This window comes from Podarcis filfolensis (genome assembly GCF_964270895.1).
Source record: "Podarcis filfolensis genome assembly, chromosome: 11".
Classification (NCBI taxonomy): Eukaryota; Metazoa; Chordata; class Lepidosauria; order Squamata; family Lacertidae; genus Podarcis; species Podarcis filfolensis.
Genome location: NC_139613.1, coordinates 62,176,379 through 62,191,561, shown reverse-complemented (window position 1 = coordinate 62,191,561; position 15,183 = coordinate 62,176,379). Strand labels below are relative to the sequence as shown.

Here is a 15,183-nt window from a genome sequence, read left to right as displayed (position 1 = left end):
TTCCTCCACTACTGCCACAGGAGAGGAATATTCTCTTCTTGCCATATGGAAAGCCTTCATGTGGTTGCATTTTAAGTACCAGGCATCCTGCTGTTGGAATGTATTAACTGGACTTGAGAACTGCCTACACGAAGGAGGCTAATCTCTTCACATGAGCAATCAAGTGAAGAAAGGGCAAGATAGAAAGCAATATCACAGACCGCATATGGAACTTATAATGTTCAAATCATGCAGAAAAATTAACATTCCCAAATACTTGGATTTTAAGTTGAGCTTTCAAATAAAGTTTTGTGTTTATTTTTTCCCACCTTTTCTACGGTTACTTGAAGTTATACATAGCTTGATGGTTATATGGATGATGTCAGGCTTCAAGGAATCAGTTTCCTCTCCTGTGGCAGTAGATAAGCAGAACAAAGGAAAAGGAGTCTTCTTACCAGTTAGAAACTATTATTAGAAACTATTATTAGAAATAATCACAGCGAGAGAACAAAAAACACATCTCCTAGTAATGGCAGTGCTCCCAATTAAGTTCACTCCCCTCTCCGTCCCTACTAATATACATCACTCCTACGTCTTGTAATCTGAGCTTGGAGCCTCTGCGCTTTCTGTTCTGTCACTTTCTGAGCTCTTCGGGACTTTGGGGAAGGGGGGTGGATACTATCCAGAGACTGTGAATCTGTTAACTCTCTCTCTTCTAGTGTTTCTTCTGCTAGCTGTTCCCCATTCAGTATTTCCCAACCTCTGCCTTCTGAACTATGTCCCCCTGCAAACCGCTATTCCAAATCTATATTCTCTTCCTGTTCCTGGGAAGATTCAGGATCAGGAGGAGGGAGAGGCTCCCACCATTCTTCCTCAGTGCAGCCTTCTTCAGCACGATCCCTGACAGATGATCAGCTTCACTAGACTGGTATATAAATTGTGGTTTCTGGGTCATCATTACCAGTTAAGGCCATTGCCTGTTTTAGTCTGTGGGAGCAGAAACAGAAAAGTCACATGGCATCTAAAAGTCTTAACAGTTTTATTTTGTTATAAACTATAATGGGCCAGAATTCACCAAATTGGAAGCATAGTTTTTATATATGCCATGATAATAAAGAAGATGAGTAAGGATTTTTTTTTCTTAACTAAGTTCAACCAAAAGGCCTAGTGATGCAAAAAAAATTATGCATATAATAAATGAAAAGGAGACCCACTCAAAAGAGGACAATGCCCAGCTAGTAAATCGAAAGCAAGATGAATAGTGTGCACTACGTAGCTTTGCTTGCTAATACAAGCATTTATGCATGTTCAATATGTGCGCATTTGTGCATAAGCACATTGCGCCAAACCTGGAAGTGACCCAAAAAGGGGCAGGGTGGAGGTGGGGGCAATACGGTGTGTGTGCAGGCATTTTCAGTGATGTTTCAAATACATGATTTCAGTTAAATGTGCAGTGCCTTGAAAAGTAACCCCCACATAAATGGGGGTTGCCTGTAGTCAGGGTTGTTTGATTGATATTCTCTGAGTGGGAGCTAATGACTTGAAATATCTCTTCCTGCCTAAATGCAGAACCTTACATTTGTCCCTATTGAAATTCGTTTTGTTAACTTGGGCCCAGTTCTCCAATCTGTTGAGGTCATTTTGAATTCTGATTTTGTCTTCTGCAGCAATAGCTACCCCTCCCAGTTTGGTGTCATCTGCAAATTTGATGAGCAGCCCCTCAATTTATTCATCCAAGTCATTTATAATGTTGAACAACAACAGTCCCAGGACAATACCCTGCAGCACCCCACTTTTTGCCAGGATGACGAGGAACCATTAATGAGTACACTTTGGGTTTATTTAAATAAATTATCCTTTAAATCTATTTAAATAAATTATCCTTACTTATCCTTACAGTCAACATGGTTGAGATCAGGTTGTACATCACTGGCTAATTGGAGCTAATTTCTTCTGCTTCTTTCCCTATTTCCTGAATAGAAACTAAGAAAGTTTGTACTGGTATGCTGTAAAAGATTTTAGGCCTACAAACAAAAATCTTTACTATTACAAACATTTGCTTTTTGCTTATACAACTTAAGTCATGTAAAATTACATCTATGTGCACTTTACACAAGTTGATGTTAATTAGCGTCTTCATTTGTGACATGTTTCCATGGTAGAAAGGAATACAAATATGTCAAGATTTATGTGCTGATGAGAAGCTTAGCTGCTTCCCCTTTCTATTCTTCTTTGCTAGCATGCAAATCTAAATTAAAATTCAACATTTTTAAAATAACTTTCTGGCAAGCCAATTTGTCTGCAGAATTACTTAGCTAATGCATCCCAGTGATTCGCCACAATAATATTACAGTTGGGAAACATGAATACCAAAGTCCAAGCAAGTTCTGTATTCCTTGTAAGGAAGAAATGTGAAGCAGCTTTGAGAGTCCTCTTGTATTTATAAACAAAATCTGCTCTGTTCTAAAGAGGAGGGAGCATTTCAGCAGAGTGCAGCCAACATCTGCAAGATCATACTTGCTTTACAGTTTTGTCAACTGGTGAGAAACTTTACAAGAATATCCTCAGGCGATGAGAGGGCAGTGTAGCACCTGAAATTTGGGTTTATCCTTATCTGCAGAATAGCTATCATGATTTACACCTTTGCTCTTAATGTAGATACTAAGAAATCGATCAGATGCTTTAAGAAACTATAAAATGCTAGTTAGCATAGAATGCTGATTACTGAAAGAAAGTGTGTTAAAAGAAAGCAGCTTAATTATCTGCTGCACATAGGACCTTTTCTTTCAAATTGCTGCCTCCCACACTTTCCCCTCCCTCCATCCAGATTTTATCACAAGCCCTTCTTTTGGGAATATATCTGATATGAGAAAATCTGGATTGAGGGGAGGGGAAAGTGATTTAAAGGACAACATAATGTAGACAATGGAGCATTCATGAAGGTACACAAAACTATCCACATTAGAGAACAGTATGAATGAGTCCATAGAGAGGCAAGGGAGGCAGCAGCATTAAAAAGAGAGAGGAGCCTGGAGCGTGAAGCAGGTCGAAAGTAGATTCTTTTTTAATCTGCTCACTAAGCCAGTGCTTTATATAAAAACAATAAACCAACATGAAAATTTGTATTTAAGTATGTTATCTATCACAAAATAAACATTTAAATACATATTTTATCTCAATATGCACATTGCTAAACATATTTGCATTATGGTATCCTTTTTTTCTATTGAGAACTGCATCACAAAATTCAGAGAAGTAAAATCCAAAGGATCTTTATATTCTAATACACAGATTAGGTCAGTTTCATGCTGAAATTCAGAGAACTCTTAATTTCTTAAGCATCCCCAGTGGAAGGGAGCTCTTCTTTAAGTGTCTGCTGTGAACTGGAAAATCGTCCTTTGCACCAGGACACTGGAGTCACAATGTTATTCTCTAAAATTTACAGTGCCTGGAACCTTTAGATATCAAACTGCAGTTTGTTTTCTACAAACATAAATCACCATATGTCTATGGTTTATGATATATATCACCATATATATCACCACTGCAGCTTGATATCTAAAAGCTAAGTGTTCCAGACACTGTAAATTTTAGAGAATAACATTGTGACTCCTGGTGTATAATTATGGGCATGGATAAGTTCCTTGTGTCTTTCTGAACTCCAAATGGTACAGAGATTTCTGGGGGAAGGTTATGATGGGATAATGCAGGCATTGACAAGCCATGGGTTCCTGCAGAGCGCTTGTAAAACAGGGTCAAAAATAAAAAACAAATAAGAAGCTTGGGAGGGAAAGGCAAGGAGAAAAAGAGCCACCAAACCTAGCTGGAAATTCTTTTTAAAGTATTATTTATTGACAGAGGGACTTGACTAAAACAAGGGGAGGAAATATGTATCTGCATTGTTGGTGGGATTTCTCCTTTACTGCCATAACTGGTGGGTACAAAAATGGGGGGGGGGCACAAAGGAGTTATTTTGTATGTGGGGTCTAAACTTTGATGGAGGCACTTCCAGCTTCCGACGATGAGATATGGTGGCCTCCCAAGAGATCAGACAGCCAGTCATGCCAGTAATTCAGGGTTAAATGAGGGTAATTAACCCTGACCACCCCCAGGGGGGGCTGCGCGACCCGCAGACCGTCCATTATTTGTGCTCCGCAACAAGATGTGGAGGCAGGGGGATGCTGGGTGATGTCCAGACATGAATATGGCAACTCTCCAAAGTCAGTCTCATCAGCCAGGAGTCCCTGTTTCTTAAAAATTAAAAGATTTGGGGGGGGGGGACAGGTATGTTCTGGCAGGAAAGAGTTAAAAGAAAAATCTGCTAAACTACACAGTCGTTGGAGGCTGAAATATACTCAGAGTCGCAAGGTGATTTCATGCTCTTTATTCAGCTCATAGTGGTGAGGAGGAATGAATGAATGAATGTCCTCTCAAAGTATCTGCTTTATATACATTATTTACACAATGGGCTGCACATGATTGGCTAATTCCGGAATTCTACTGTAAGCCAATCAAGTTGTGGATTCACTTCTATCTGGAGCATGATTGGGTGGTTCCTGCCAACCAATCATACTGCTGCATTGTTCTAGGACCAATCAGACTGCTGCATTCTGAATCCTATTGTTCTAGGACCAATCAGACTGCTGCCTTTTGGATCCTATTGTTCTAGGACCAATCAGACTGCTGCAGTTTGGATCCTATTCAACTCAGTACATAACACCCCTCCCCTCTGAGTTCCAGTCCTGCCCGGGAGGTCGCATTCATAGTCCTCGAGGTACGCCGGTGGCCTACGTGTGCGTTGCGGCCTGGGGTGTTCCCTGGTCCGGGGTTCAGGTTCTGGCTCATGTTCCAAGGATGCTGGCTGTGATGGGCCTGTTTGGTCTGGTGCAACCGGCTCGCTCAGTCGTGGTTCTGGTTCCGGTGTCCTTTCGGCCTCGCGGGTCCTCTCTGTATTTACTGATTCTGCCTCTCCTGCTGGCCCCTCCTGCTCTATGGGCCTCACTGCCCCTCTGTTCCCTTGGGACTCCTCTGACCTTTCCTCCTCCTGGTTTTCTCCCGGGAATCGTCGCCGTATCTGGTCGCAGTGGCGGCGCCAGCATTGCCCCCCATCCGTTAGCACCTCGTACGACACGGGACCAGTGACCCTGGTGACTGTGGCGGGTACCCATGCTGGGCCTGCCCCAAAATTCTTTGCGTACACTGAGTCCTGGGCCTCGAAGGTCCGGGGGTTCCTGCCTTCCCCCACCACTACCTCATCCTGAGCTCTATCGGGGTGAAGGCGGTCCAATCTGATTGCAAGGCACCGACCCATTAGTAGTTCAGCGGGGCTCCGGCCAGTCGTTGAGCTGGGGGTGCTGTGTTGTGCTAGGAGGAATGTGGCAAGGCGGTACTCCCAATCCCCTTGTGTCATGCGGCGAAGGGTGTCCTTGGTGGTCCGCACCATGCGTTCTGCTTGGCCATTGGTGGCAGGGTGGAATGGCGCCGAACGGATGTGGCGGATGGCGTTCTGCGCTGTGAAGGTTTGGAATTCTCCTGACGTAAATGCAGTTCCGTTGTCTGAGACGAGAGTGTCAGGGAGCCCGTGGGTTGCAAACAGCCTGCGTAGTACCCGGATGGCTGCGGACGTAGAAGTGGACGGTACCAGTGCGACTTCCAGCCATTTGGTGTAGGAGTCCACCACTATGAAGAATGTTTTCCCCTGAAAGGGGCCAGCGAAGTCCACATGCAGGCGTGACCATGGTGCTCGGGCGGATTCCCAGGACTGGACTGGGGCCCTTGGGGGATCTGGGCGGGATTCTTGGCAGGCCTGGCAGTGTTTGACCCAGGCCTCTATCTCTCCGTCGATCCCCGGCCACCACACATAACTCCTGGCAAGGGCCTTCATTCTTACTACCCCTGGGTGTGTCTCGTGTAGGGCTGTGAGGACCCTTTTGCGGAGGGGCTGGGGAACAACGACCCTCCTTCCCCATAACAGGCACCCCTTGTGGGCCGACAGTTCATGTTTGCGGGTTGTGTAGCCGGCGAATTCTGGCCCGGGGCTGCTGCTGGGCCATCCCCTCCACACCCAGTCCAGGACCCGGGAGATGACCCTATCTTTCTTGGAATGGTGTGCAACTTCTTGTGCCTGAATGGGGCGGTCGGGAAGCAGCTCCAGGCTCATAACCTCTTGTGCAGGTGCTGGGTCGGGGCCTGTTTCCGGTAGTGGTAGCCTGCTGAGGGCGTCCGCATGGCCCATCGCCTTCCCAGGGCGGTGAATCAGTGCATACTGGTAGCTGGCAAGGAAGATTGACCACCTGAGGACACGAGGAGACAGCACTTGGGGGGTCTGCTTTTCGGGGGCAAACAAGCCAAGCAAGGGCTTGTGGTCAGTCACCACGGTGAAGGGCCGCCCGTACAAGAAATCATGGAATTTTTTTACTCCCTTCACGATTGCCAGACCCTCCTTGTCGATTTGCAAGTAGTTCCGCTCGGTTGCGTTGAGTGTCTGGGGAAAGTATGCCACCGGTACCTCTCTTCCATCCGGGAGTTGGTGTCCCAGGACAGCGCCAATGCCATAGGGTGAGGCGTCGCATGCTAGCACCACCGGCAGCCTCTCGTCGAAGTGTGCCAAGACCGAGTTTGAGACAAGCAAGTCCTTGACTGCCTGGAATGTGGCCTCCTGGCGCTGGCCCCACACCCAAGGGGCCCGCTTGTCCAGGAGTCTGTGTAGGGGCTCCGCTACCGCCGCCTTGTGGGGAAGGAAGGAATGGTAAAAGTTCAATAGTCCCAAGAAGGCCTGAAGTTCAGTCTTGTTCTTGGGCGCTGGGGCATCACAAATGGCCCGTACCTTGTCCCCAGTCGGGTGGACCCCTTCTGCGTCCACCATAAATCCCAGAAAGTCCACCTGAGGCACTCCTAGTAGACATTTTTCCCGCTTCACCTTGAGACCCGCCGTCTGGAAACGGTGCAGAACGGTGCGGAGGCGGTCCTCAAACTCCTCTGGTGTGGGCCCGGCAATCAACACATCATCGAAGAAGGGGGTGACGCCAGGAATCCCTTTAAGGAGAGAGTCCATTAGATTCTGGAATATGCCTGGTGCCACGCTGACACCGAATTGCAGCCGCTTTACCCTGAACGCTCCTCTGTGCGTCACAATCGTCTGTGCCTCTGCTGTGGCCTCATCTACTGGCAGTTGTTGATATGCTTGGGCCAAGTCCAGCTTGCCAAAAATTTTCGACCCAGCCAGGGTGGCAAGGACATGGCTGACCACTGGCACTGGGTATGCATGGGCCGTGAGGGCCTTGTTTATGGTACATTTGTAGTCTGCGCAGATGCGGACAGAACCATTCGGCTTGACGGGTGTGACGATTGGGGTTTCCCAGGGGGCATTAGGCACCGGCTCCAGCACTCCTTGCTCCACGAGTCGGTCCAATTCCTCGTCTATACGGGGTTTCAGGGCGAACGGGACCCGGCAGGCCTTGAGCCTGACTGGTCGTACTGCGGGGTCAAGCTGTAGAGCAATGGGGGGCCCGTATACTGTCCCAATTTCCCATCAAAAACCCCCGGAAATTCCTTGCATATGGCGTCCACGTCCACTTGTAAGGTAGTGTGGTTCACCCCGGTGACGGCTAGCCCCAGTGGTCCAAACCATGCCAATCCCAGTAAGCTAATGTAGGGGCCCTTGACCACAAGCAAGTCCAGTTGCCGCGTCCGCCCTCGGTATTGCACCCTGAAGGTCCCCACCCCCATTGTGGGGACCTTACGTTTCTGGAAGTCCCGGAGGGTGAATGGGGCCGGCCTGAGTTTGGGACCCCCAGTAGGACACAGTTTCCTTAAGGTCCTTGCCGAGATTATGGATAGAGTTGAACCCGTGTCAAGCTCCATGCGGCATGGGGCCCCCTCTATCTGTACCTCTACATAAATTTTCTCTACGTTGGGGTGGGGCAACTGGTATACCTGGAAGTCCGTGAGCTCCGTCGAGTTGCCTTGGTGTGTTGGGCCCCGGGACCTGGGGCTCTTGGATTGGTCATCTGATGCCTGGCGTCGGGTGGGCCGAGCTCGACACACCCGGGCGATGTGTCCCAATTTTCTGCACTGCCTGCACTCTGCGTTGCGGAAACGGCAGGTCCTCTCGTGACTGTCTCCACAGCTTGCGCAGTTCCCTGCTTCTCGTCGAGGCAGCTGTGGTATGTGGGCTGCTTGAGTGCGCTGCTGTACTCGGTGCACCTCCTCCCTGTTGGATCCTGAGTCGTCGGTGAGGTCTTCGTGGTGGACCCTCGGTTGGGACGGCTGGCTCGGCCGTGCCTCTTGCATCGACCTCTCGGCAGCTTCCGTTGCCAGGGCCTCCTCCAGAGCGACCTGGAACGTTAGGTCCTTCTTAGCGTAGAGGCGCCGTTGCAGCTTCTCATCCTTCAGGCCACCGACGAGGCGGTCACGAAGCATGTTCTCCAGCTCTGAGAAGTTGCAGAACCGGGCAGCTTGGCGGAGAGAGGTCACAAACCCAGTTATGGTTTCCCCAGGGGCTTGCCGCTTTGCATAGAAGGCATTTCAACGAGCCACCACAGAGGGCTGTGGCGAAAAGTGCCCCTTCAGCTGTTCCATTATTGTTTTGTATGGAACAGTAGCGACGTCTTCGGGTGTAAGGAGAGCCCGGGCGATTTCAAACGTCTCCTCTCCGCAGATGCTGAAGAATATTGCCCTCTTCTTGGCGTCTTCTTCATCGGTGACCCCTTTGGCTTCTAGGAGGAAGGTGAAACGGGAGGCGTATGCTTCCCAGTCTCCAGATGCTGGGTTGAACGGCGAGAAGCTGCTGTCGGTTGCCATTCTGAGTTCCTTGTGTCCCGGAGCTGAAGCCTGGATACACGGTGCGAGGCAGCGGTGCGGCAGGTGGCAGTGCTGCGGTGCTGTGTGTGGCAGTCAGCTCAGCGGGATCCCACCCTCGTCGCCAGTGAAATATACTCAGAGTCGCAAGGTGATTTCATGCTCTTTATTCAGCTCATAGTGGTGAGGAGGAATGAATGAATGAATGTCCTCTCAAAGTATCTGCTTTATATACATTATTTACACAATGGGCTGCACATGATTGGCTAATTCCGGAATTCTACTGTAAGCCAATCAAGTTGTGGATTCACTTCTATCTGGAGCATGATTGGGTGGTTCCTGCCAACCAATCATACTGCTGCATTGTTCTAGGACCAATCAGACTGCTGCATTCTGAATCCTATTGTTCTAGGACCAATCAGACTGCTGCCTTTTGGATCCTATTGTTCTAGGACCAATCAGACTGCTGCAGTTTGGATCCTATTCAACTCAGTACATAACAGAGGCCAAGTTCCAGACTTCAAAAAGACTCCTTTCTTGTCGTCTTGATGAATGAGGTGAGCGGCTGCCATACTTTTGTATTCATTATAGCTGCTATTTCATGATTTGGCGAACCTCGTCAAGAAAGAAATAATTACTCAAAGGAAACACAGGAGGCGTAAAATTAATTGGATGTATCGGAATCACAGTCCTCGGCGGAAAGCCCCAATCAAAAATTGGCAGAGCAAGATCAGATATGATCGCTTAGGCTGAGGAAGATGGTGGCGGCGACTATGATGCAGTTAGAAGAATGAAAGGAGGTCAGAGATATTTTGTATTTGTACTACAAAAACTATGAAGGGGGTGTACTTTAAAAAAGATGCATTTGCTTGCATGGAATATTGTTACATATAGATTGAAGAGAGTGCAGCGATAGACTCTGGATGCCTGCCAGCTGTCCGAGGGCCCTGGAGGGCCGGTGTGGGTTTTTATGAGGAAATCTGAAACAATCTTTGTGTTATGTACTGATTGCCAAGTACATCCCTACAGTATATATGAAACATCAGCATGCTTAGAAAGATTAAAGATGTCACCAATTAACTTCAAGCCTGGATGAAAGCCCAGAGCCTCCTTAGAGCAAGAATCAGCAGGAAAAAAGGAGGGGTAATCAAAAGACGACTTGTGTTTTTAAAATATTAAGACTGAGAACAATATGGAAAAATTGCCCCCTACGTGACTATAAATAAGGAATGGTAAAATAAAATGAGAGAGAGAGAGAGTTATACCAGCGACTGTTGGAGGAGATGAACAATATCAGCAGAAAATAAAGGATGGATATTAGCTCTTGAAATACAGAACACGGGAAGTCGCTATTGAAATTAATTAATTTGGACTATATAATTGGATGTATTGTTTTTTGTTTTTTGAATTTGGAAAGATTTGTTAATTTGTTATCAATATGAAATTATTTTTTTTAAAAAAAAACTTTGATGTATTTAATGTATTTATGGTGTTATTCCCGATGCTGCTGCTTCTGGTGCTTCTCAATAGCCATTTAATTGAGGCACAGAAAGCATTGGTTTCTGTGGGATTGAGTGGGATGCCTGCATATTCCAGAAGTCCAATTCCTGCTGAATAGAGGGTGGGAAGTCCTTTTTTTATCCCTGCCAGTAGGAAAGCTTAGGGTGTACATTCAACCTTTTTTGTCGTTCACGGCCATCTCATATTCTCAGGCAAAATGGGGAAAGTTTTAGTCAACGTATTGTGGAAACACTTATATGGCATTGCCTTCAGTTTGCATGGTAAAACTAAATATTTTGCCATAGTTTTTCAGTGCACAGGATTTCTCTAATTTTAGAGTATTCCAATGTTTATTTCAAAAGTGCACTGCATAGTTACACATGTTTTTCTAGGGCATTTCCTTTCACAATTCCAGCAGTTTAAAAGTTCGGTCCTGTAAAGATTTCACATGTAACATTGGAGAGAGCCCCCACTTGGACTGAATACAAGATGAAGTCTTTGCAGAACTAGCATGTGGCTCAAACCTGTGGTTGTATTTCTTTTCCAGGGCAATCTCACTCCATGAGATTGTCCTGGAAAAGAGAGCATAGTTCTTAACCCCAGCTTAGCAGAGATGGTGTGGTGTCTTGGTGTGTGGTTATGATCCAGGTTGTCAGTAGGGTGTCCAGATTAAAGACAGCTACTGCGCTTAAAATACTTGTGTAGAAGTGGGAATTGAGCTGCACTTTCTGAAATTGCGACTTCACAATGGAGCCCTTTCCTCTTTTTCACTTGGCCACCCGAGTTACTAGCAGACCGTATGCATGAACAGTGATGGTGGTTCAGTGCAGCTGAGGCCCATTCTCCCACATGCACCTTCTGCTCTGGCAAAAGGAGGACAGCAGAATGGAACCCAGCACCAAAAGAATTTAAGTCATCATTCTCCCAATTCACAAACTGGCTCCCAGCCAAATTGTTGGGTTCCCAGCCCCCGTCATCCCTAGCCTGCATTCCTAGATGATGGAAGTTGTAATCCAGCAACACTGGAGGGTCACAGATTTGTTATCCTGATCTAGAGGGACTACATATGCAAGTAATATAATTGACTACACATAATTGCTGCTGCACCACCCTGACCTTGACTCTGCTTGGTGCAGGTTTTGCTAAAACAGTAAATTGTCATAACTTGGGATTAAACATGTCGGTAGTGCTGCTAAGTAGAATTGTTTTCAGTGTGGACACCATTTAACTCAAATGGAAATGCGTCATGGGAAGAGACAGGACTAACTACTGCTTTTCACTCCAGACATACCTGAGGAGACCTGTAATGCATTTGTGATAACTTTGCAGTCTGTAAAACACACACACAAATCTGGACATATTTCCTGTCTAACAAACCTCTGGCAACAGAGTCAATTCTTTTTCAAATGATTTATTTTCCAAAGTACTGTGAGATGAACAAGAAAACAATAGGAAATGTTCTGCCAACGTGAAACACTGAAATATTTGAGACATTTTGACCCATCTAATTAAGACTAGGGAAAGAACTCTTGTTTAAGAGGCTGGGCCAGTTAAAGGACATTTCCATGTTAATTGATGAAAGCAGGATTAACAGGAGATAGAAAGTGAAAAATTGAACAGTGAGATAGTTTTGATTTTATGGTGTCCTGTTTTATCTCTATCTTACATAGGTTAACAACTATGCTTGTTTCTTCTTTCAAGACCTATATCCAACAGAGACTCATTCTAAGGTCTACACACTACAGGAGTTTCCAGCTCTGTTAAATGGCCCTTCTCCTGTGCCTTTAATGTAGCACCTTGCATGTAGAAATTCAAGCAGCACGTTTTCCCATAGCACTATATCTCTATGCCACTTTACAAATTCCTATGTAATTACTCTGTTTAAATGCACAGCACCATCCCCAGTTTATGTTTTTCAAAAAATAAAAAGGTAGCCTTATCAAAAAACATGCTGTCTACATTTTGTGAACATTACGTAGAATGCCTTCAAGTCTCCTATTTGAAAGGTCTGATCAGTTAGGTTTTTCTAAATTCTAGAGCTATTGCTTTACATTAAATGTCTAGAGACCTCAGTTTCCCTAAATATTTAACTCTGCCAAGAATTTCAGAGACTATAGAACACTTTCCTGTAAATTTAAATTATGTACAAAGACTATTATGAAGCTTCTACAGAGTAGCACTCTTAACTGTATTCAGATGCAGTTAATAAAGCTGAAATACACAGTCTCTGTGGCATTTGGTAGAAACAGCCAGATACTGTGTTGCATTCAGAATTCTGGATTAATTTGCTTTAATTCTAAAGTGTAGCTTCCTTACATCGCCCTTTTTTCCATTACCTCTTACTTGCTTAAGCAGCAGTTTAAAAAGAAAGACAAATTATACTAGTTTATCAATGACAGTGGGAACACTGATCCTTTCTAGCACATTATGGAATTATTAGTTTTAATGGTTTCATCAATAAAGTGTGCACAAGTTCACTTCCATCAAAAGAGGGGAAATAATCATTCTCTGAGATAAATGAAACCTGGTCAAAATGCAAAGGTAATTGTGTTATCTGTGTAGCAAGCAAATCTCAAAAATAGTTGTGAAACTCACTAAAGATAAAATTCAGTCTATGTTAGAAATAGACAGAATTAGTGTAGCTTAAATTAAAACCATGAATGTATGTGTAATGATTTCAATAGCCTTGGGTGTTGTTTTTGAATTTTCTGGCCATTGCAAGTGGAGCATGCACTGATACTTTTGTTCTCCATGGATCTAGTGAATCCCCTTTTATAGCCATCTAAGCTGTTGGCCATCACAACAACTCTGCAATCCAGTTCCATCAATTATTTATTTTTGTGTTCATTTTTATTTTAAAAAATAAACACAAATGCTCTGTCTTTCTTTACTTGTCCAAGGAGACTCCCAATATTGTTACAAGACTAAAACATTATTATTATTATTATTATTATTATTATTATTATTATTATTATTATTACTGTTATTATTATTATTATTATTATTATTATTATTATTATTATTATTATTATAAAAAAGCTTTGTTCAGACTGTGTTGTACAGGTCTGAAGGTCCTGAGTTGCTGGAAGATAATAAAGGATTTTAAAAATAGGAATAAAACATTAAAACTTCAGCGAACAAAACAAAAACTAAGCTGCAAAGAATAGCAAAATACAAAACAGTCTATAAAAGCAAAATCTATGAAAACAACACCAGAAAACAAAACAATGAATAAAATTGACACATCACAGTGACATAAAAGCATCTTCCCCTACTATTAAAACTAGTTGTAGGATGAAGGCGATTCTAAGAAGAAAGACTTTTCCCATCTGCCAGGATTTTGTAAGGGAGTAGGCATAAGGGAGTTACTACAGGATGAAATGTGCTCTGTAGGAATTAATGGAGTTGATTTACCAACCTAAGCGAGGCAAAGACCCACCTGCACACAACCATCATTCACACATCCATGGTCATAGTTAGGTCCTGTGGAGTGCAACCCTATCTGACACAGAATTAATCTTTGTTCCTGGATCAATAGCTCTGACTCTAGCTTCTGCTAGATTGGATCTGACTTCTTGTTTAAAGGTTTACCAACCAAATTAAGAACTGTGATATATATTGGGGGAGCATCCAAAACGTTGAGCTTTTCTAAAGAGATCAACACACCCCACCCCCACCCCTGTTTGTTGAGCTTCTTTGGGGAAATGCTGGGGAAATATGCCCCCCAAAAGAGGACATTGGGGGGCAGGTTTCTCCTTGGGGGGGTAGAACCTCAGTTAATTGAATAGTTTCGTTGCTTTTCAGTAATTTTTGTGTTACTTTGAAAATAAGTCTCTTGCTCATTTTTCAGCAAATCTGAAGTCCTAGGCTATAGTCCAGCACAAGCATCATTAACACCACTGAACTCTGTTCATGACTGTATCTCATTCTGTGCTAGATTTTGGTCGTGATTCTATATGTAAGTTTGAAAGGTCTCTTTATAATGGATTGAAAGCTACAGGTCTGGAGCCTGCTAAATAGCGGAGACAGAGCCCCTCCATGTCCTAGGGTCATTTACTAGCCACAATTGAGGTATGAACAGGACTTTGGACTTGAATGCACTCATAATTTCATTATATGTCTTTATCAAGCCAAACCATGACTATGCTAAATTTAGTTGTGTCACACTGGGCCTGATTTGATCTTGATGTAAAGGAGAACAGAATAATAAAGTGATTAGCATGTATCTTTGAATCTCTATCTGAACTATTTTTAGTTGTATATTATTGTACTTTGACTTTTTCAGTATTAATTTACAAACTGTAAAATATATTCATGGGTCTAAATAGATGCACCGTCCAGTAAAACCAACAGAGCATGTGTTGATAAAAGTTGTTTCCCCAGAAAGACTTTGTTTGGATATGTTGCTACCTTACTAAAGATTTGGACTTTGTTTAGTCAGTTATTTAATTACCCACAATTACCGTATTGGCCCAAATATAAGCCACACTTTTTTTCCAAATTCCATCAGTGAAAAGTTAAATTGAGGCTTATATTCGCGACCTTACAAAAATCCAGTATGTAGCCAGGAGCATGGGGCAAACAGTGCTAGGAGCGTGGCAAAGTGACGACGCCCCCCCCCCCCGCGCATAGTCCCCCGTCCTCTCCCCCAAGGCTGGGAAGGGAGAGAGCAAGGAAGGGAGCGGCCTATATTGGGTATTGTCTCCCCCCCACACACACTTTTATAGTCAGGCCAATATGGTAATCAGGTAGTGGGTTTGGGTTTTTTATTAAAAACATTTTTTACAAAAGGTTGGAAGAACTGTGGCAGTTTGTGTCATCTTTGATGAAAAGCAAGAGGGGAGAAAGAAAGGCGACCACTTCTGCAGTCCCTTCTCTCCCACACTGGAAGCAAGATGGCGTCTT

The 15,183-nt window shown here is 44.4% G+C and overlaps 1 protein-coding gene across 2 annotated transcripts in view; it reads left to right on the top strand.

Annotated features, from left to right (window-relative positions):
• PGM5 (phosphoglucomutase 5) overlaps nt 1-15,183 on the top strand; it is a 98,280-nt gene that overhangs the window by 75,077 nt on the left and 8,020 nt on the right. The window lies entirely within an intron of this gene.